This window comes from Palaemon carinicauda, chromosome 42 (genome assembly GCF_036898095.1).
Source record: "Palaemon carinicauda isolate YSFRI2023 chromosome 42, ASM3689809v2, whole genome shotgun sequence".
Lineage (NCBI taxonomy): Eukaryota > Metazoa > Arthropoda > Malacostraca > Decapoda > Palaemonidae > Palaemon > Palaemon carinicauda.
Genome location: NC_090766.1, coordinates 25135095 through 25158362, shown reverse-complemented (window position 1 = coordinate 25158362; position 23268 = coordinate 25135095). Strand labels below are relative to the sequence as shown.

The window sequence follows — 23268 nt, the reverse complement described above, 5'->3', positions numbered from 1 at the left end:
GTAAGGAGTGTCTGGGGGTACCCAGCCACCTATATCTACTCACAGTTCAATGAACCACGTCTATTTTTCTTTTTGGCTGATGAAGAGCGGACGTCTACTCTCTCTCTCTTTTCAAGGCTTAGCCATTTATAACTATTGCTTTACACTCGTTTTTTTATTTACAGATATGACTGTGTTTTTATTACACACCCACAACCACCTGACGATCCATTACAGAGTAATGTGGCAGATTTTAGATGTAGATGGTTGTCCCCGCGAGTTATCAGAAGGATTCTTCTGCGCTGATTACAGTCCAGCCTGGTTATTCGTGATAGCTTGGTTATAGACACAGGCGTGATAAGCAAATAAATACTACACTAGGTTGGGCTAACTCCTAACCTAAAAGGTCACTGCCCCTTGCCACGAGCGGGTGCCCAAGCTGATGATTAACTCAGTAAATACAGCCTAATATTGTTTTAATTTAGTTTCTAAAACAGTTTATAATCATATGTACAGTGTACAGCACATTTGCACACATGTACTCTACGTACCGGACAAAGTAAGTTATAGTACAGTATTGTGCTAAAATAAAGTTTATCGAGTCGTCATCATCCCCTTACTGTTCTGTATGACAAAAGTTGTTCCTATCTAGTAATACTGTACTGTACTCACTGATACTGTAGTGTATATTACTGTAATATATCTACAGTAATATTACTATAATACAGCTTAACTGTACGTACTGTAAGTGTTCGGTGTTTTCGTTCAAGACTTGTAGCCTGTGCCACTACTTTAGAAGCAGGATGCAACTTCCTATATGTTATCTCTTGGACAGTATGTTATCTATACTTTTGTAAACAGAAATAAAATTTATAAACTAAAAACTTAAATATCTCGATAATAATTGTTTCTTCTAAATAAATAAACAAAGACTGCATTTGATTACTTTTCAACAGCTGATTCTCTCTCTCTCTCTCTCTCTCTCTCTCTCTCTCTCTCTCTCTCTCTCTCTCTCTCTCTCTCTCTCTCTCTCTCTCTCTCTCTCTCTCTCTCTGTTATTTAGATAGTTAATTGAGCTTTAATAAAACATTTATGTACTTTTGTTTTAAATTTTGGGTGTATTTTATCAATATAAGTAGTTTGGGTGCTGTGATCAGATCAGCTGATCTGATCATGACACCTGAAATATTTAGATTTATAAAATACACCCAAAATTTAAAACAAAAGTACATCAGATCGACGGACTTAACGATCGCAGGGGCAAGGCTCATCACCTAGTTTTCCTGGTCGGTCAGGATGTCGTTCGCGACAATCCAACGATGAGTTCAGAATTTATTCTGTTCAACGGTTACAGGGGCGAGAGTCATCACCTCGTCTACCTGGTCAGTCAGGATGTCATTTGCGACAATCCGATGTTAGACATCCGTCAGGACGTCTTTTGTGACGATCAGTGATTGCCACAGAGATCGCAGCGATCACAAAACCTTAGGTTATCACGATCTCAACGTTCTTCTTCTTAATTACGAACGCCTAACCGGTTTTCGCCTTCAGGAGATTCCTCCGGCAGGATTCCCGTTCGGTAAATCCCTTCGGGGAGAACTCAGAAACAAGCCTTGGCTTTTTCTCAAGCAACACTTTATGTTAACCTTCAATTTGTGATAGAGCTCATTGAAGGTGAAGTGCTGCTCGGAGGTTCGCCTCTAGGTATGAGAAATTCCCTTTCAGAGGGAGAGTCTCTACACAAACCTTGCGCATGATCGAACTCACGCTCAAGATCTTGAGTTAAACACTTATGGTAGTGAGCTCTCAATACTCGTGATCTTGGATCACGAGTGTCTTATAGTCACTATCATGAGCTCGACGCTCCTGATCGCGAGCGAGATGCTCGCGCTCATGAGCTAGATGCTTGTGATCACGAGCAAGACGTTCATGATAGCGCTCACGATTGTGACACTAGTCTCAACACAACCGTTGAGGATGCTCACAATCACGAGCTAGACACTTGTCGCTCGCGCTCATGAGCGTGGGATACACGCTCGCAGTCACAAGCGTTTGCCAGTATGACTCTTGGGGTCACGATCACGAGCGAGGCGCTCACGATCCCAATCTTGAGTTATACGCTCAAGCATAACGCTTGTGATCGCGATCACGAACGTCTTATGGCCACGATCATGAGCTAGATCCTTGTGATCACGAACAAGATCCTCACGATCGCGATCATGAGATATACGCCAACAGTTACAAGCGAGACGCTAGTGACCTCGATCGTAGGCACGACGCTCTCGCTCACACTCGCGATTATGAGTTACACACTCACGATCACAAGCGAGATGCTCGTGATAACGATCGCAAGTGTCTGTGGTAATGATCACGAGTTACAGTCTCATGATCATGAACGAGACGCTTGCGATTGTGAGCTAGATGCTCACAATCTCGAGTTATAAGTCCGTATCCCGGGCTAGACGCTCTTGATCAAGAACCAAAGCTCAAAATTGAGTTATAAGTTCACAAGATGGACGCTCACGATCACGGGCACGAGCTAGATTCTCATGATAACAAGCACAAGCCAGAAACTAAACCACGAGCTGATGCTCGTAATTATGAATTAAATGCTCACGATCACGAGCTAAACACTCACAATCACAAGCTACACCGTCATGATCATGAGCTACACGATGACGAGCTACATGATCACGAGCTACACAATCATGATCTAGACATGCACAAGCTCTAGATGTTTACGCTGGCGAGCCAGACACTCACGATCGCGAGCTATATACTCAAAATCATGAGCTAGATGTCCACGCATACAAGCAAGATGCTCACGCTTTCATGTGAGACACTCGTGCTCGTGAGCAAGACTCATGTAGGACACTCGTGCTCTTGTGCGAGGTGCTCGCACTCATGAGCAAGAAGCTCTTGTGCGAGACACTCATGCTCACGAGTAAGATGCTCTCGCTCTCGTACAAGATGCTCATGCTCTCGAGGCGCTCACGCGTGAGATCTTCACACTCAGGAACTGGACTCTCACAAGCTGGCATGAGGTGTTCAAGACCTAGAACAAGGCTCTCAGTATCATGAGAACAGTCACGAGCGAAATATCTCTACTGGTTTGGTAGATCTCGGATTTGCCAGATCTTTGATTCCCGGTTGCTTATCAATAGCGGTGTTTGTTGTTTTTATGTTCAACAGCTAGTCGTTCGCTATCTTACACGACGGTAGCTCATTATTTTCACTTGCTTGCCTTTTTGCTGGCCTGACGTTCACTGGTTGGAGACTAATGATCACTATCAGCCTGCTCCATTCTAGGCTTCTAACTCGACAACCACTTCCTGAGAGGGAGTTGCTCAAGAGAGCACTCTCTTGTAGATTGCATAGATCGTCTCTCCTCACTCTTAGGCTTAGACTACTTCGTTAGACCTGCAGAGTTGATGAAATTACAGTTTTTTTTTTTCCTTCTGGGAACCTAAGACTACACCCTTCTTCGATGATGGGGATAATACGCTAGCGCAAGGCTCAGTGCCCCTGGCTCTTTGGATTCTTGTTTGTGTATCACAAACAGGGCTTCTTGAGTTCCCGAAGTTTTCTCACCGTTGGCAGAATTAGAGGGATCCGTGTCAAGGTTGCTAGGTTTATGCATTGAATACGGCACACTTACAGGAATTCATCTCCCATGAACGTATGTTTTTTCATCTACACTTCGCTCATACTGCAAGCAAATTGCTTCAGGGAAAAGGTTGTTGCTTTGGTTGGTACCTTCTCCCTTGTTGTCCCACTATTACAGGGCTGCTCACGAGCCGACTTTGCTTGAATAGGAACTACGCAATTTAGATCTCGGATTTGGTAGGGTTATGATTCGGGTCAGCCCTAGATGGGTGACTGAAAAAAATAACAGAAGTTATTGAAAATTTGTGTTTTCCTGATCTCCGCTGGCCTTTATGCCCTTTGACCTTAATGGAAACATATTCAATCTCCATCTGCATCCGTTCCGGGGCTCGTAACCGGAGCTCTTCCTTAGGCTGGAATGGATGGGAAAGAATATATTTCTTCCTCATGGGAGAACCCCTCCCACAAGCTCGAAATAATCAGCTTGTGTCTTTTCGCAAAGGAAATGGAGTCCAGACTTTAGCTACAAGGATACTATGTTATATCTTCCATCTTCCTTCAGGAAATAGAAAGCAGTTGCTATCTTCTTCCTTATCCTTTACATTCAGATCTTCCTGGACAGTTCCATCCTGTTTGTAAAACTAGGCATACAGTTAATTCTAATAGTCAGGCCTTCTCCATCATGAGGCTCAATACTACACAGTATTCTAGAAGTTTTATTCCAGCTGTGACCAAGTGGTGGAATGGTCTTCCTAATCCTGTAGTTGAATCGGTAGAACTTCTAAAGTTCAAACTTGCAGCAAATGTGTTTATGTTGAATAGGCTTACATAAGTCTTTTTATTGTTTATTTATGACATATCTGTTTTGATGTTACTGTTTTTAGAATAATTTATTGTTAATTTTTTCTCATCGTTTATTTATTTCCTTTCCCCACTGGGCTATTCTCCCCTGTTGGAGCCCTTGGGCTTATAGCATCTTGCTTTTCCAACTAGGATTGTAGCTTGGCTAGTAATAATAATATTAATAATAATAATAACAATAATAATAATAATAATAATAATAATAATTATAATAATCACGATCGGAACATCCGATCTTATAGGAAGACGAGGGACACCAGGATATAACCGAACTTCGTCGATCAAAAGTCTCTATTTTTAGTCTCTTCTCGTGAGTCAAGCTTAACCTTCAAACCTTGTCATGCAAGGAAAAGTTTTGCGATGAGTCAGTTAGCCTCCTATTTAGTATCGGCCCTTATCTTGAAGACCTCGGTTTACTGACTGATTTTAGAGTTTTGAACTCCTGCGAGACATCTCCTTCTGTTTACCTCGATCTATAATTCGAATAATCGAAGGAATGACATGAAGGTAATATCCTATACGGATATCTATAGATTATCATCATCCTGTAGAAACTTCTGCAGGTCCAACAAGTCTGCATTAGTCCCCGTCGAATGTGACCTCTAAAGAACTAGCCGGTTCCCAGGTCCCACTAAGGATCGTCCTTCCCTTGGTTCTCTACAAGACCTGAGCAAGTAATGGTCCTAGACTAGAATCTCTCCCAAGGAGTAGATCTCCTCAACTTCTGGGTTTGATGCTTCCTATAGAGGCATCAAAGAAAGGCAGGTTAGGCCACATATAGGACCATATATCCTTAGGAGTATGATCAGAGCACGAATGATACCGTCTCTTAATCCCCTAGTAGGCACCATCTTCCTTCGGGAAAGTGCCGGAGGTGAATGACAGTGATTCGTCGGTTTCTCGTTCACGGAAAAACACTTCCTGCTCATACGTGATCTCCCCTTCGGGGTATCCTGTTCACGGGTTTGGATTTTTTAGAATCCACCCCTTCTACATGAGTCTTCCTCCTACAACCTCTGTTGTAGAGGTCTTCCTTTGGTAAGCAGAATGAGTATCAATGACAAGCATTGATCTTTTTTTTTGCAGGAGAAGGACTGCTGCCTCCTGTTGGATTCCCCTTTGCGAGCAGTTTTATCCAAGAAAGGAATAGATGGCTTCTCCCCACATCCGTGCAGACTTATAGTCGGACTTGTCTCATCAAGGGACTCGACTAGCGCTTCGGTCTAGCCTCGTTGGCAAGACTCGTCTTGCCGAAGACAGGTCACATGCAGTAGCATGTCTACGACTCTGGAGAACCCATTATTATTATTATTATTATTATTATTACTATCCAAGCTACAACCCTAGTTGGAAAAGCAAGATGCTATAAGCCCAGGGGCTCCAACAGGGAAAAATAGCCCAGTGAGGAAAGGAAATGAGGAAATAAATAAATGAAGAGAACAAATTAAAAATAAATCTTTCTAAAATAAGAAACAACGTCAAAACAGACATGTCATATAATAAACTATCAACAACATCAAAAACAAATATGTCATAAATAAACTATAAAAAGACTATGTCCGCCTGGTCAACAAAAAAGCATTTGCTCCAACTTTGAACTTTTGAAGTTCTACTGATTCAACCACCCGATTAGGAAGATCATTCCACAACTTGGTCACAGATGGAATAAAACTTCTAGAGTACTGCGTAGTATTGAGCCTCGTGATGGAGAAGGCCTGGCTATTAGAATTAACTGCCTGCCTAGTATTACGAACAGGATAGAATTGTCCAGGGAGATCTGAATGTAAAGGATGGTCAGAGTTGTGAAAAATCTTATGCAACATACATAATGAACTAATTGAACGACGGTGCCAGAGATTAATATCTAGATCAGGAATAAGAAATTTAATAGACCGTAAGTTTCTGTCCAACAAATTAAGATGAGAATCAACAGCTGAAGACCAGACAGGAGAAAAATACTCAAAACAAGGTAGAATGAAAGAATTAAAACACTTCTTCAGAATAGATTGATCACCGAAAATCTTGAAAGACTTTCTCAATAAGCCTATTTTTTGTGAAATTGAAGAAGACACAGACCTTATATGTTTCTCAAAAGTAAATTTACTGTTGAGAATCACACCTAAAATTTTGAAATAGTCATACATATTTAAAGAAACATTATCAATACTGAGATCCGGATGTTGAGGAACCACCGTCCTTGACCTACTTACAATCATACTTTGAGTTTTGTTAGGATTCAACTTCATACCCCATAATTTGCACCATGCACTAATTCTAGCTAAATCTCTATTAAGGGATTCACCAACCCTAGATCTACATTCAGGGGATGGAATTGATGCAAAGAGAGTAGCATCATCTGCATATGCAACAAGCTTGTTTTCTAGGCCAAACCACATGTCATGAGTATATAGTATGAAAAGTAATGGGCCAAGAACACTACCCTGTGGAACACCGGATATCACATTCCTATAATCACTATGGTGCCCATCAACAACAACTCTTTGAGATCTATTACTCAAAAAATCAGTAATAATGCTAAGAAACGACCCACCCACTCCCAACTGTTTCAGTTTGAAAACAAGGGCCTCATGACTAACACGGTCAAAGGCAGCACTAAAATCAAGGCCAATCATACGAACTTCCCGACCACAATCAAGGGATTTCTGTACAGCATTGGAGATTGTAAGAAGGGCATCACATGCTCCAAGGCCTTTATGAAAACCAAATTGCAAACTAGGGAGTAGATGATTACCTTCAGCAAACCTATTAAGACGTTTTGCCAGAAGACGTTCAAAAACTTTAGATAATATGGGAGTTATGGAAATTGGGCGGTAATCAGTGGGACTTGAGCTACCACAAACACATTTACATAGAGGAGTAACATTACCAATTCTCCAACTAGTGGTAAAAGCTTCTCTTCTTGCTAACTTGCGCAAAATAACAGATAACTTTGGAGCCAAGAAATCTGCTGTCTTTATAAAAAACAAAGGAAAAATACCATTTGGGTCTACACCTCCATAAGCATCAAGGTCCATCAACAGAGCTTTAATCTCACGAGATCGAAAAGCTAAACTAGTTAGTTTAGCCTCAGGAAAACAGGAATGAGGAAGTTCAAGTTTTTCATTACTCTGTTTACTGTCAAAAACATCAGCCAAAAGGGTTGCCTTTTCCTTTGGACAGTGAGTGACTGAGCCATCTGGCTTAAGTAAAGGAGGAACTGTTGCATCTACACCAAAGAGTGCAGATTTAAGGGTAGACCACCATTTATGTTCCTGAGTTGTACCAGAAAGTGTTTCTTTTATGGTTAAATTGTACTCCTTTTCAGTTGAGGCATAAACTCTCTGAGCAAAAGCTCGAAGCTGAGTATAGTTGTTCCAGGTCAAATCTGATCTGTTACCCTTCCAAAGGTGATAGGCCTCCTGCTTCTCCAAAAAAGCACGTCTACAATCATCATTGAACCACGGTTTGTCCTTCACTCGGTACCTTAGCACACGAGAAGGGATACGCCTATCAATTATGTTGACTAGATTCTCATTCAAAGGGACAACAGGATCTACACTATTATATAATTGTGACCAATTCAAGCACAAAAGATCATGTAAAATCCCATTCCAGTCTGCTTGAGATTCCATATAAATTTTACAAGAATATGATATATCAGGGACAGGCTGCTCAGTCTTCACTAATAATGAAATCAAGGCATGATCAGATGTCCCGACTGGAGAACCAACCTTACCAGTTATAACGCCAGGGGAGTCAGTGTATACAAGGTCCAAGCAATTACCAGACCTGTGAGTAGCTTCATTTATGATTTGCTCACAGCCTGATTCAGAGGCAAAGTCTAAAGCTCTTAAGCCATGGCGATCGGTAGGAGAGGTAGAACTTAACCACTCCCTATGGTGAGCATTAAAATCACCAACAAAGACAAAAGAAGCCTTTCTATCATCTTCTTGTATCTTAGCCATAATGGTAAGAAGACAATCGAAGATAGAATCATCCATGTCTGGATTCCGGTAGATCGAACATAAATAAAAGTTGTTATGCCTGCCACAAACTTTTATTACCTGAATCTCATGACATCCACATTGATAGCAGGACTTATGAGAAGCAGGGTACTCTGTCCTAATATACACCGCCATTCCCCTGGCCCTAGGGATGGCATCACGTTTCAACATTATTGGCTTCTTAAAACCAGTTATAAGGAGCTCAGATGAGTGCCTCATATTAGAAACCAAAGTTTCTGAGCACAAAAGAATATCATACTGTCTGGACGCAACTGTAAGGTCTTGGATATTTGCATGAAGACCACGAATATTACAATACAGAAGACGACATTGACGAAATCTAGGACGTACTGGTCCCGGATTTCGCTCAATGTCTCCAGACAGCATAAGAATTAATAGAAATAAAAAAGAGACATCATACTTAAAAACTAGATTAACAAGAATTATAACAAAAACAATACGTACAGAATTATAAACAAAGTGATTGATGATACCCATAGACTATAGTAAAAAGTCGGAAAAACTGGTCAACATGGAGGAGCCGATACACCATGCAAGGCTAAATACCCTTCAGGATAGCCACTTCAACTGAAGGGAGGACAGTAAGGATGGTTTTGAGAAGAAAAAGAATCAGAAAAAGGAAAAGACAACCTCTTGATAAACCACCAGGCATCCATGGCCCTTCTATTAAGCCTGCCCAACACACCATTTCAAAAAAACAAGAGGAAGAAAAAAAAAATAAGATAGAATAGTGTGCCTGAGTGTACCCTCAAGCAAGAGAACTCCAACCCAAGACAGTGGAAGACCATGGTACAGAGGCTATGGCACTACCCAAGACTAGAGAACAGTGGTTTAATATTGGAGTGTCCTTCTCCTAGAAGAGCTGCTTACCACAGCTAAAGAGTCTCTTCTACCCTTACCAAGAGGAAAGTACACTGAACAAATTGCAGTACAGTAATTAACCCCTTGGGTAAAGAAGTGTTAAGTATCTCATTGTTGTTAGGTGTATGAGGAAAGACTTCCTTACGACTAGATACTCCGTGGTGAGGGTCGAGTGAAGTCTGTTTTTCCTCTTCTTAAGAGTGCTATTCTAGTCATGCACTGAAAATTGCCAATGAAGGGAAGCACGCTCTTCGGCTTAAGCAACAGAAGACCATCGCTCGTCCATCGAGCATCTCCTCCATTCGTTGCTCTCCATAGAGTTTGAACTGATTACCCGTTGTGGGGGTAATACAGTCTCCTATGAGACGGATGGCTCTAAGCTGCAGATCTTCCCCTAATCCCGAAAACAGGTCTTTCCCAGTATGACTCTCTACCAAAGGAGAGACATACCCTATGGGTCTCCCTCAATGACTCTCGCTCACGGCGAGAAACCAAGAACCTCAGGCTTAAGCCTTCCAACTGGGAACCTGCCACTTTTTAATCAAGGCTGTAACACAGGTAATTACTTGAGGAAATACCTTTATGAGGGTGATTACCTAACCTCAAGGGTATAGCACGTTTTGCTGACCCTGAGTGGCCCAAGTGAGTGCATTAGACTCCCACAACTGACTGGGACCCACTGGGTCATATACTCGTCGTTGTCTTTCCTTTTTCAATATTGATTATATTGAGGCCATTCCTTAGAAAAACCATGAAAGCTTGCTCATTAGGTTCAGCACGCCTCGCCAACCCTTGTATTGATATGCGAGGTGCAAGGTTTCCCTCAATTATAGTCTAATACTGTACTAGGGAAACATGGGTCAATGACTAAGCCAGTAGTTGAACTTACCACCCTCCTAAGAGCGAGTCTTCACCATAAATAACGAAAGGTTTGGTAGTATGGGAACAAATGACAAATTCAGAGATAATTTGTATTTTTCCCTAACTAATAAAAATCTGTACAGTAGTTATTGGCCTGCCATCACGTGTCATCCTGTAAGTCCTGCCTCCAATAAAAAATTTACGTGATTCATTGAACCGTGAATAGATATAGGTGGCTGGGTACCCCCCCTCCCCAGCCACCCCTTAACTACCCACTGTTAGTGGTAAGGTAGGGTTGCCACCTCGTACTTTAAATCTAACGAATACCTTCCAGCTGTGCCGAAAGCATATTCCACATAAATAACTACAGGTTTGTATTAGTTAGGGAAAAATACAAATTATCTCTGAATTTGTTAAATTTTTATCAGTAAAGATATACTGTAGTACTATATTATGCATATCTTTTCATATTGTCAGCAGTGCTTGTGTGAATGAGAAGGAAGGATGTTTTAAGTATAATAAAGCTACGGTAGTTAGATTTTAGTCTGCTATGATTTCACTTGACTGTAAGAGCTGGGAAGCTTTCATGAAAGATGCATTGGTATTTTGCACACAAATACTAAACTAAACTGTATTTTACCAGTGTATGAAAAATTTTCTTAAAATAAAAGGTTATGGTTTTACTTGTAAGAATACAAGTAATTTTGTTCCCTGGGTTTTGCAGGTACTGAATTTGCGTTTGGAGTGTATATACATGGTTATACATTCTCCTATCCATATTAATTACAAACCCAATTGCATGTATTACAGATTACAGTATACTAAAAGAATTTTAAATATATTTTTTCTGTATAGTAACATATGTGCTGTATTTTCTAAGAATTAATAATTACTGTAATAAAATAGAAAAGATTAACTGGAGTTAGCATAATACAAAATGTTTTATATTTTGCCATTCCTTTTCATCAACATGCTGCAATCATTATCTGCTTTGCAAGTGATGTCCTTCCTTTTCATCAATATGCTGCAATCATTATCTGCCTTGCAAGTGATGCCCTTCTTTTTCATCAACATGCTGCAATCATTATCTGCCTTGCAAGTGATGCCCTTCCTTTTCATCAACATGCTGCAATCATTATCTGCTTTGCAAGTGATGCCCTTCCTTTTCATCAACATGCTGCAATCATTATCTGCTTTGCAAGTGATGCCCTTCCTTTTCATCAACACGCTGCAATCATTGTCTGCCTTGCAAGTGATGCCCTTCCTTTCATCAACACGCTGCAATCATTGTCTGCCTTGCAAGTGATGCCCTTCCTTTTCATCAACACGCTGCAATCATTGTCTGCCTTGCAAGTGATGCCCTTCCTTTTCATCAACACGCTGCAATCATTGTCTGCCTTGCAAGTGATGCCCTTCCTTTTCATCAACACGCTGCAATCATTGTCTGCCTTGCAAGTGATGCCCTTCCTTTTCATCAACACACTGCAATCATTGTCTGCCTTTCAAATGGTGCCCTCAAGTGATGCCCTTCCTTTTCATCAACACGCTGCAATCATTATGTGCCTTGCAAGTGATGCCCTTCCTTTTCATCAACACGCTGCAATCATTATGTGCCTTGCAAGTGATGCCCTTCCTTTTCATCAACACGCTGCAATCATTATCTGCCTTGCAAGTGATGCCCTTCCTTTTCATCAACACGCTGCAGTCACATCTGCCTTACAATTGGTAGCTATGATGAAGAGCAAAATGTTGCAGAGTAGTTACAAGAAACAGCAACTGTGGGACAGTTAAAAGCTATCTTCTTTTTTCAAGTTTTACCTTACTACATTTTCTTCTGGAACCCTATCTATCTACCATGACACTTCCCACAATTTTGGGGGTTAGCCGACATAAAAAAAGGAGGTTTTACGAATAGAACTTACCTGGCAGTTATATATACATAGCTAATTATCTCTATTTCGGCAGAATTTTTCTAAAACTAGGCAACCGCCTTGTGGTGGTTGGGTGGTAACACCCGTTAAAGGGTGGTAGGAGGAATCATTCCCGTTTTCTGTTCTTCAGTTCATCTCTGCCGGCCGGATCGATAACACGTTGGTCCGTCTTTAAGAGTTTTTCTTCGCTTTCCCTGCTCGGTGTACCAGTCTGCTTTTTTTGGTGAAGTACTCTGATTTGGGGTTTTGGCGATCGTTGTATTTTGTTTTCTCTTAGCTTTTTTTTGCTGTTTTTCATTATGAGTGAAAAGAGTCATTACCGTATCTGTGCGAATGAGGAATGTAAGGTGAGACTACCCAAAATGGCGGTTGATCCTCACTCTGTTTGTTCTCATTGTAGGGGTTTTGTTTGTGCCCTTGATAATAGGTGCGGGGAATGTAAGGTTTTGGATGAGAAAGATTGGTTAATTATGAAGCGCTATGTGCGTAAGCTAGAGCTCGATAGAGTTAGGAGAGCTTCTAGGTCTAAGTCTAAGTCTGTTAGTGGTAAGGAAGACGAACTTAGCGTAGATTTATCTATTGATCCTATTATTGATTCCTCTTTGGAAGTTGATCCTTCCCTTGAGGTAGTAACTCCTGCACCTCCTACAGGTTCCGTATCTACGGATGACCCTCGGTACGCTAGCCTGGCGGCCGAGTTGAAGGCCATTAAAGAACAGCTGGAGGCCTTTAAAGGTAAGGAAAGTGAAAGTGCTTGTGTTAGTGCAGTGGAGGTGGCGACCGACCGAATCTGTCATACCCCTAGGCCTAGACCTCTACCAAGCTCCCAGGACCAAGGGAGAAGGTACGTCGATGACCGAAAGGGGGTGAGAGGTACGTACCCTCGGTCAGCCGTCGCCTCAGACAGTCCTGTTGTCTATTCCCAGGCTGCTCTTGACCGTCACGGGAAAGACGAGTCGGATGTGTTGTTTTCTTCTCCGAATTCGTCCAGACGTAAATGGAAGTATGAAGCTTCAAGACCTACTAAGAGGAGATGGAACCGCGACGAACGGTCTCGTTCTTTCTCTCCCGGTTCTAGCAGTTATGAACCTTGTCCGTCGGAGGATGATTTCGACTCCGTGCCTGTGAAAAGGACGAAGCCTGCTGCCGAAGATACGAGTGTTATTCGTCAGCCCCCCCCTTCGGATCCGCAAGACCCAGCTGATGTTGCTAAATCCTTTATGTCTGTCATGCAGGAACAACTTTTGACTTTAGTACAAGCCTTTAGCCGCCCTCACGCCCAGTCTGACAGACGTAAAGACGACTCGTTGCCGATTAAGAAGTCTGCTTCTAAGAGAGAACGGAGTTCTTCTTTAAAGAGAACTTCTCCCTCTCTACGCCAGGATGAGGAATGTGTGCTTGCGCCAGGCGATACTTCTTCGCGATACCAGGGCGATACGTTTTCTCGTTCTCGATACCGGGACGATACCTTATCGAACGAAGCTGCTTCTCGTTCTCGATACCAAGACGATACCGCCTCCCGTTCGCTTCGACACGACGATACCTCCTCTCGTTCGCTTCGCCACGACGATACCTCCTCTCGTTCGCTTCGCCACGACGATACCTCCTCTCGTTCACGACGCCACGACGATACCGACCCTAGTTCTCGACGCCACGACGATACCGCCTCTCGTTCTCGACGCCACGACGATACCGCCTCTCATTCTCGCCGCCACGACGATACCGCCTCTCATTCTCGCCGCCATGACGATACCGCCTCTCGCTCTCGACGACAGAACGACTCTGCCTCTCGTTCTCGGTCCCAGGGCGATACCACCCTGCCTCTTCGGGACGATACTGCCTCTCGTTCCAAGGATTCTTCTAGCGCGGGACTCCAGGATGCAACCCGTCTTTTGCAGGATGATGCCTTTGATTTGCCCTTGTCGGGTTCTAAGGATTCTTCTCTTTCGAAGGATATTGCAGATGTGGATCAGGCCCTCGAGGATGTTTCTGATGACGATGATAATCCTGCCGATGCTGTGGGAGATTACAAAGTTCTCTCTCGCTCCCTTCTTGAACTTTTTGGAGAGGAATTCCAACCTGCTGCCCCTCAATCTCCTCAGTCCCAATTTAACAGAAAGAAGGCCAAGAAACAGTCGGCCTTCATCAAGATGAAGCTGTCTATCTCCGCAAAGAAGGCTCTCACGAAGATTGATGACTGGATGATGGAGCGGAGACAAACAGTTAAGACTTCCTTCTCGTTTCCACCAGCTCGTCTTGCTTCAAGAGCGGGTATGTGGTATGCAACTGGAGAACCTTTGGGTCTGGGAGTGCCTTCCTCCTCCAAGGGTGACTTCTCTGGTTTAGTGGACTCTGCTAGAAGGCATGCTCTCAACTCAGCCAAGGTCATGTGGTCAATGTCGGAGCTGGATCATCTCGTCAAAGGTATTTTTAGAGCCTTTGAGGTTTTTAGTTTCCTAGACTGGTCGCTTGGGACTCTCGCAAGGAAAACTGAACAGATGGATGGATCTAGGGACCTTACGAGCATTATGTCCTGTATGGATAAGGCCCTCAGAGATGGGGCGAATGAGTTGGCTGCTCTGTTCTCAGCTGGGGTCCTAAAGAAGAGAGCTCTGCTTTGCTCTTTTGCTTCTAGGTCTGTTACCAATGCTCAAAAGTCTGAGCTTCTTTACGCCCCCCTCTCTCAACATCTTTTTCCCGAGTCTCTGGTTAATGACATTACGCGTTCTCTGGCCCAAAAAGCCACCCAAGACCTTTTATCTCGTTCTGCTCGTAAGCCCTTTGCAGCCCCTCCTTCTTCTTTGAAACGGGAGGAAAGGAGATTCCAGCAGCCCTTTCGGGGCAGGACTACTTCAAGATCAGATTTTAGAGGGAGAAGGCAAGATTCAGGACCAAGATCTACCAGGGGTTCTTTCAGACCTCGCTCCAGGAAATGAAGTTCGTCTCCTCCAGACGGTAGGCGCAAGACTGTCAGGTTTTTGGCAGTCCTGGAAGAGGAGAGGGGCGGACACCTGGTCCCTCTCAGTCATCAAGGAAGGATACAAGATCCCCTTTCTGAAAAAACCTCCTCTCGCAGATGCTCCGCTGGCCTTAGTAGCCCGGTACTCAGATCCTGGGAAACAGAAGGCTCTAGTAGACCTTGTCAACCAAATGCTAGACAAGGGGGCGATAGAACCGGTTCGGGATCTAGTCTCCCCAGGCTTTTACAATCGCCTGTTTCTGGTCCCCAAGAACTCGGGCGGATGGAGACCCGTCCTGGATGTCAGCGCGCTCAACGTATTTGTGGAGAAGACAAAGTTCTCCATGGAGACGACTCAGTCGGTGCTGGCGTCAGTACGTCCAGGGGACTGGATGGTGTCCCTCGACTTGCAGGACGCATATTTCCATGTCCCCATCCATCCGACTTCGAGGAAGTACCTGAGGTTTGTAATGGAGGGCAAGTGCTTCCAATTCAGAGCTCTTTGCTTCGGTCTCAGCACGGCTCCTCAAGTCTTCACCAGGGTAATGGCGAATGTGTCAGGTTGGCTGCATCAGGAAGGGATAAGGATATCCTTCTATCTGGACGATTGGCTGATTCGTTCACGATCGAGGGAGAAATGTCTGGAGGATTTACGGAAGACTTTTATGATGGCTCAGGATCTAGGCCTGGTCATCAACAGGGAGAAGTCTCAGATCAGACCGAATCAGACTATTCTCTATTTGGGGATAGTTCTGAATTCAGTTCTTTTTCGGGCTTCTCCCTCTCAGGAAAGACAGGCCAAGTGTCTCGTAAAAGTCAGAACTTTCCTGGACAAGAAGAGATGCACAGCGAAGGAGTGGATGAGTTTGCTGGGGACTCTGTCCTCCCTCGAACTGTTTGTCTCTCTGGGGAGACTCCACCTAAGGCCTCTTCAGCACTTTCTTTCGAAGACATGGAACAGAAAGATGCAGGAAGACTCCTTTTCCTTCCCCATTCCAATAGAAGTCAAGACTCTTCTGAAGTGGTGGCTGGACCCAACCTTGTTAGGGGAAGGGATCTCCTTACACAAGAAGAACCCAGACCTAGTGTTGTTTTCAGACGCATCAGAGTCAGGCTGGGGGGCAACACTAGAAAGCAAGGAGGTCTCAGGCTATTGGGAAGGAATTCAGCTGGGATGGCACATCAACAACAAGGAGCTGATGGCCATTTTTCTGGGGCTAAAGGCCTTCAAGGACTTGGTGTCTGGGAAGATTGTGGAGGTCAACTCAGACAACACCACAGCTCTTGCTTACATCAGGAAGCAAGGAGGGACTCACTCTCTGTCTCTCTTCGAGACAGCAAGAGAGCTCCTTCTTTGGGCGAAGGAGAACAGGATAAGCCTGCTGACGAGGTTTGTTCAGGGACAGAAGAATGTGAGGGCGGACATGCTCAGCAGGAAAGGGCAGGTCCTTCCCACAGAATGGACCCTCAACCAACAGGTCTGTCAGAGTCTCTGGAGGCTGTGGGGGAGACCCCTCATCGATCTTTTCGCCTCCAATTTATCCAAGAGGATCCCCATCTATTGCTCCCTAGTTCCGGACAGAGAGGCAATAGCAGTAGACGCCTTTTTGATGGATTGGACGGGGATGGACTCTTATGCTTTTCCCCCGTTCAAGATCATCAATCTGGTAGTCAGGAAATTCGCCCTCCTCGATTCGGGACGGATGATCCTGATAGCTCCGTTCTGGCCGATGAGGGAATGGTTCACGGAGGTGGTGGACTTGTTGATGGATTTTCCAAGAAGCCTCCCTGCAAGTCCAAATCTGCTCAGACAACCCCACTTCGAGAGATATCATCAAAACCCCCTCGCTCTCAATCTGACTGCCTTCAGACTATCGAGAAGCTCGTCAGATCGAGAGGCTTTTCAGCGCAAGCTGCGAAAGCCATCGCCAGAGCGAGGAGGGTCTCTTCGCAGAGGGTCTACCAGTCCAAGTGGGAGACTTTTAGGGCTTGGTGTAGGAAGCACAAGATTTCCTCATCCACTACCTCTGTGAGCCAGATTGCGGATTTCTTGTTGTACCTCAGACAGGACGCTAAGCTAGCTGTGTCCACTATCAAAGGGTACAAAAGTATGCTCTCTTCCGTCTGTCGGCATAGAGGCTTGGACTTGTCTCGCGACAAGGACTTACATGACCTCTTGAAGTCTTTTGAGACGACCAAGCAGACCCAGTTAAAGCCCCCTTCTTGGAACCTTGATGTAGTTCTTAAATTTCTGTGCACCAAGAGATTTGAGCCCATCTCACAGGCTCCCCTTAGGGAGGTTACCAAGAAGACCCTCTTTCTTTTGGCCTTAGCAACAGCTAAAAGAGTTAGTGAAGTCCATGCAATTGAAAAACAGGTAGGCTTCAATCTGAATGGGGCAGTTTGTGCCTTGAGATTAGACTTTCTCGCTAAGAACGAGAACCCTTCTAAGCCCTGGCCGAGGACCTTTGAGGTTCCTAACTTGACCAACCTAGTGGGTCAGGAGCAAGAGAGGCTGCTCTGTCCAGTACGAGCCCTCAAGACCTACTTGTCTCGCACAAAAAGTGTGAGAGGCTCTTCTAGCTCCCTGTGGTGTTCTGTGAAAGATCCTCAAAAGCCCCTTTCCAAGAACGCTTTATCCTTTTTCCTGAGGGAAGTGATAAGAGAAGCGCATCTCTTGTGTGAGGAGGAACACTTCGGACTTTTAAAAGTGCAAGCCCACGAAGTGAGGGCCATTGCGACCTCGCTTGCTTACCGCAAGAACATGTCGCTCCGTCAAATTATGGATGCGACATTCTGGAGGAGCAACTCTGTGTTCGCCTCTCATTACCTCAGAGAGGTGAGGGTGGATTATGAGAAATGTTATACCTTGGGACCATACGTAGCTACGGCTTCTGTATTAGGCAAAGGAGTTACTACCTCCCCTCAACCTTAGTTTTGTTTACTTGTGCATAGGTTGGTGTATTTTTTATTGGTTGTCTGAGGACTTCGACTTGTGTACAGTCACCTCAGTCTAGTTAGATCATTTTTATCTACTTTGCAAATGTTAGGTGGTTGGTTTGGTAAAGTTGCGGTTTTTTATTTTGGGCAATAGGTAGTCCTGAAGTCTAGTCAGATTGTTGGTCTCACCCCGTTGACAGACTCGATTGAGTGTTTTCAGCACTGCAGGTCACATCCTGGCTGACACTCCTAAGGGAAAGCGACTCAAGAGGCAGGAACCTTTGAAGTCAGCTACCTTAGCAGGTAAGGAATCAAGGTGTTTATTTATCCTACAACTTTTTTGGTTGTTTCCCCAACGATGTTACTGTCTATCACCCTCCTCCAAGTGTGTTAATCAGCTATGTATATATAACTGCCAGGTAAGTTCTATTCGTAAAAATGGAGTTTTTATGATAAAACAAAGTTTTATGAATACTTACCTGGCAGTTATATATACATTCGAAGGCCCACCCACCTCCCCTCAGGAGACAGGTCGGGCATAGATGAACTGAAGAACAGAAAACGGGAATGATTCCTCCTACCACCCTTTAACGGGTGTTACCACCCAACCACCACAAGGCGGTTGCCTAGTTTTAGAAAAATTCTGCCGAAATAGAGATAATTAGCTATGTATATATAACTGCCAGGTAAGTATTCATAAAACTTTGTTTTATCATAAAAACTCCATATTTTTCTTCTCTTCGACAAGGGATTCAGCCTAGCATGGTTGGTACTGCTATGGTGCCACAGCCCACCCTCCCCAGTTATCCACTAAAATGAAGCTTCATATGCTGAATCCCCTACTGCCACTATCTCAGCGCCTATCGGAACTGCGTCACAGTTGCTCGCCATTCATTCCTATTTCTAGCATGCTCCTTTGCCTCTCTCACATTTCTCTTCCTATCACCCAGAGCTTTCTTCACTCCATCCATCCAACCAAACCTTAGCAATCCTCTTGTATTGCTCCCATCAACTCTTGCATTCATCACCTACTTTAGCAGAGCCATTTTTTATTTTCTCTACATGGCCAAACCACCCCAACACATTCATATCCACTCTAGCTGCTAATTAATTTCTTACACCCATTCTCACCCTCACTACTTCTTTTCTAACCCTATCTAATCAAGATACACCAGCCTTACTCCTCAGACACTTCATCTCGAACACGTTCAATTTCTGTCTCCCCATCACTTTCATTCCCCACAATTCCAACCCATACATTAGTTGGTACAATCACTTTCTCGTGCAAAACTCTCTTCATATTCATTCTTAACCCTCTGTTCTTTACCACTCCCTTCACTGCCCTCAACACTTTACATCCTTCATTCACTCTCTGACAGACATCTGCTTCAACTCCACCACTTGCACCAACAACAGACCACAAGGACTTAAAGTGATCTACATCCTCACATAACTCCAGTCTACATGACACTCAATTTAGCACCACCACCCCTTCTCGTGCATCTCATAATCTTTCTTTTACTCACATCAATCCACAATTTCCTTCTGTCTCACACCCTTCCAAACTCACTAATTAACCCAGCTTCTCCTTCAATTCTGCAAGCAATGCAGTACCATCCGCTAACAACAATTGATTCACCTGCCACTCATAATCACTCATCTATCAGTTTCAATCTTCAACCAAGCACTCGAGCATTCATCTCTCTTACAACTCCATCAACAAACAAATTGATTAACGATGGTGACATCACACATCCCTGTCTCAGCCCCATTCTCACTGGAAATCAGTCTCTCACTTCATTTCCTATCCTAACACATGCTTTACTGCCTGTGTATTAACTCTTCACTGCTCACAACAACCTTACACCAATTCTATACAACCTCATCACATTCCACACCACTTCCTTATCAACACTGTAATAAGCTTTCTCCAGATCAATAAATGCAACATACACCTCCTAACCTTTTGCTAAATATTCCTCGCATATCTCCTAATACTGTAGTAAAAATCGGATCCATACAACCCATACCTTTTTTAAAACCACCCTGCACTTCTAAGATTACATCCTCTTGTTTTTTTCCTTAATCCTATTAATTATTACTCTACCATACCCTTTTTCAACTACACTAAAAAAACCAATACCCCGAGAATTACAACCCTCATGCACATCTCTCATACCTTTGTACTGTATATCGGAACAATACCCGAGCACACCAAGTTCACTGGTTCCATTGAAAACATAAAACAAATATTAAACAATCTCACCAACTATTCAAGTACAGTCACCTAACACCCCCCCCCCTTCCTTTAACATCTTAGTCCTCACACCATCTATAACAGGTGCTTTCCCTGCTCTCGTTTCATCTTGTACTCTCTTTACTTCCTCTCTTGTTACCTCTCGTATTCTCATCTCCCATCACTGGCACCTCAACGCCTGCAGCAGCAATTATATCTGCCTCCCTATTATCCTCAACAATCAGCAACCTTTCAAAATATTCAGCTCACCTTTTGCTTGTCTCATCTCCTTTTAACAACCTTCCCTTTTCATCTTTCACTGTCTCCATTTCTTGATACACCCTTCCTTACTCTCCTCACTTTTTTCCAAAACTTCTTCGTATTCCTTCATATGAACAACCCAATTCCTAACCCCACCTCCAATCAGCCACCTTCTTTGCCTCAGTTACCTTGCGGTTTACTTCTACATTTTTTTCTATACAGTATATCTTTCATACTTCTCTACACTATTACTCTGTGACGATTCTTCAAATGCGTTCTTTTTTTTTCCTTCACATTCATCTTCACTCCTTCATTCCTCCATTCACTACCCTTCCTCATGCTGCCTCCAACAATCTTCTTGCCACACAGATCACTTGCAATCCCAACAAAATTTTCTTTTACTAACTTCCATTCTTCTTCTAAATTACCAGTTTCTCTTACTTTCACTCTGTCATATGCCATTTTCAACCTTTCTTGATATTCACTTTTTACCTCCCGTTTTATTAACTCTTCAACCCTCACTAACTCCATTTTACATTCCCCACTCTATTCCCCCACTCTTTTGCTACAACTAATTTTCCTTCCACCAAAAAATGATCAGACATACCATTAGCCATACCCCTAAACAACCTCTCGCATTCCATACTCATCTGTTTGCTTTTACATTAAATCTGTTACACTTGGAAATATTAATACCCAAACTCTGAAACAGTTATATAATTCCCAGACAGCAATATATAAAACACTGAATATCCATAGGCCTCTTAAGTACACTCAAACAAAACTGGGTAATTATTCTTAAGAATTATTCAAACAAACTTACTCTGGTTCTTTAACAGGATATGAGCAAATACTAATTTAAACACTGGTGATTGGAATAATATACTCTTTACTAAGATAAATATACTCTATATAAATTACAACACTTTGAAAAGAATTTACATAAAAACAAAATAAATAAGTCAAAATATTAAGTCTGAACAAAACTTAGATTAAGACAAAAATGTTATGAACTGAAAATTACATAGTCACTATACTTGAAATATTAAATCTGACTAAACCTTAGACCAAGACAAAAGAAGTACTTATGAAAATTAAACAATCACTTGTTTCCCTTGAAATTAAATCTGAATACAATATTTAAGTTTGTTAATGAAAATAGATAACCAGATCACGATACAAGTACCTTTCACCTTTCTACAGGGCCATTTACAAAAACTCTTAGGAGAATTTTTGTAAGTACTCACTATGTTTACAAAAACCTGTCACACCAAAGCTTTGATATTTCGCTGAACACTTTTGAAACAATACACTGAGTTGCGTATGAGAGAGAGGAGAGGGGGAGATGGCTATGTCTTAAGGCTGGGATTCTCTATCTGATCTATGCAACCCTGGGGTCGCCTTTATATGAAACTTATCTTCTTCGAGAAGCTTCCAGGAGATCTGGAAGCGTGGGGGGTTGGCCTAACAGCGACGCCAGAGATTCCAACTGGATAGAAATGTCAAGAGACGAATCCTGGGTTTTCAGGCAACTCTCAGACACTTACCCTCGCAACAGGGAGACGAACTCTCTCAAGCTAGCTCCGCCCACCCCTTGTCCCCGAAATAAAAAAAGATGAGACCTATCACTAGGTTTTTTGGGAAAATTCCAAAGCACATGGCATATAAAAATTGCGTATTTTCTCACAAACATGACGCAATTCCTCATAAAAATATAAAAGAATATTACATAAGCCCTTGTTCATAACTTGTATGGTACATAACACTCTCAAACAGATTACCAAAGACTTTGTACCAAATATATGTGAAATAAAAAGCTAGATCTTAGAAATACGTAAATTTACATATACTGTACTGAATTGAATAAAGAATAAAATGAAATTAACGACGGAAAAATAAAGCAGTATAAATTTCAATCTAAACTAGAATTTAGACTAAGACAAAATGACACTTCAAAAAATTATACAATCACTTGTTTCACTAGAAATTAATTTATGAAAATGTTTAATGTTAACAATCAATGAAAATATTTGACACTTTAAGACTAGAAAATAAATCAAATTTACACTTTCATACTGTATACGTAACGGTTACTCTTACATCCTTAGAGCTTACACAAGGTTACGGAACGGTTAAGCAAAAATAAATACACTTCACTTTTTAACCAAATCTCACAGGGCCAGTCACAAAAAATTACCATTTAAAATGTACTTTACACACTTTACTTTTAATTAAACATACAATAATATCACCAATGTTTGAACAACACTATACATGGTATACGTTGCAGAAGCTGCAACCATTACATGCTAGTCGGATGTCTGATGCAGAGGAGTTATGTGATGTCACATTTCTTGCATTCTACATCCCCCAAGAAGCATCTCCTCCATCATCCTAGCCAGGTGGAGGATAGGTCAGTGTCCTGTTAAATGTTCCTTTGGTGTGCCAGGGCTGAAACTTTTTATGTTATCTCTCTGTTTGAGAGTAACTACTTTCTGTGATCTAATAATGGCTTCCTTGCCAATACTGTACTGTAACAGCTTTTACATCTTTGTGGAGTTATTAGGAGTTTGCTGGAGTCATCTTCCTTGTTTCCATACTAGACCAGAAAGGATGTCATGTTTAAAAAAAGAATCTTTTAGGTTTGTTCTAGAAGACTTTCTTCCACCTATGAATTAGTATCCTCTTTTAAAGGACAAAGGGTATGCATATTTGTAAGGACATGTAGAAAAATTTTAAGAAAAATAT

General features: G+C 42.6%; 1 protein-coding gene across 13 annotated transcripts in view; it reads left to right on the top strand.

Moving 5' to 3' along the window:
* The window catches only part of LOC137632938 (uncharacterized), a 183803-nt gene that overhangs the window by 113035 nt on the left and 47500 nt on the right, over positions 1–23268 (top strand). The window lies entirely within an intron of this gene.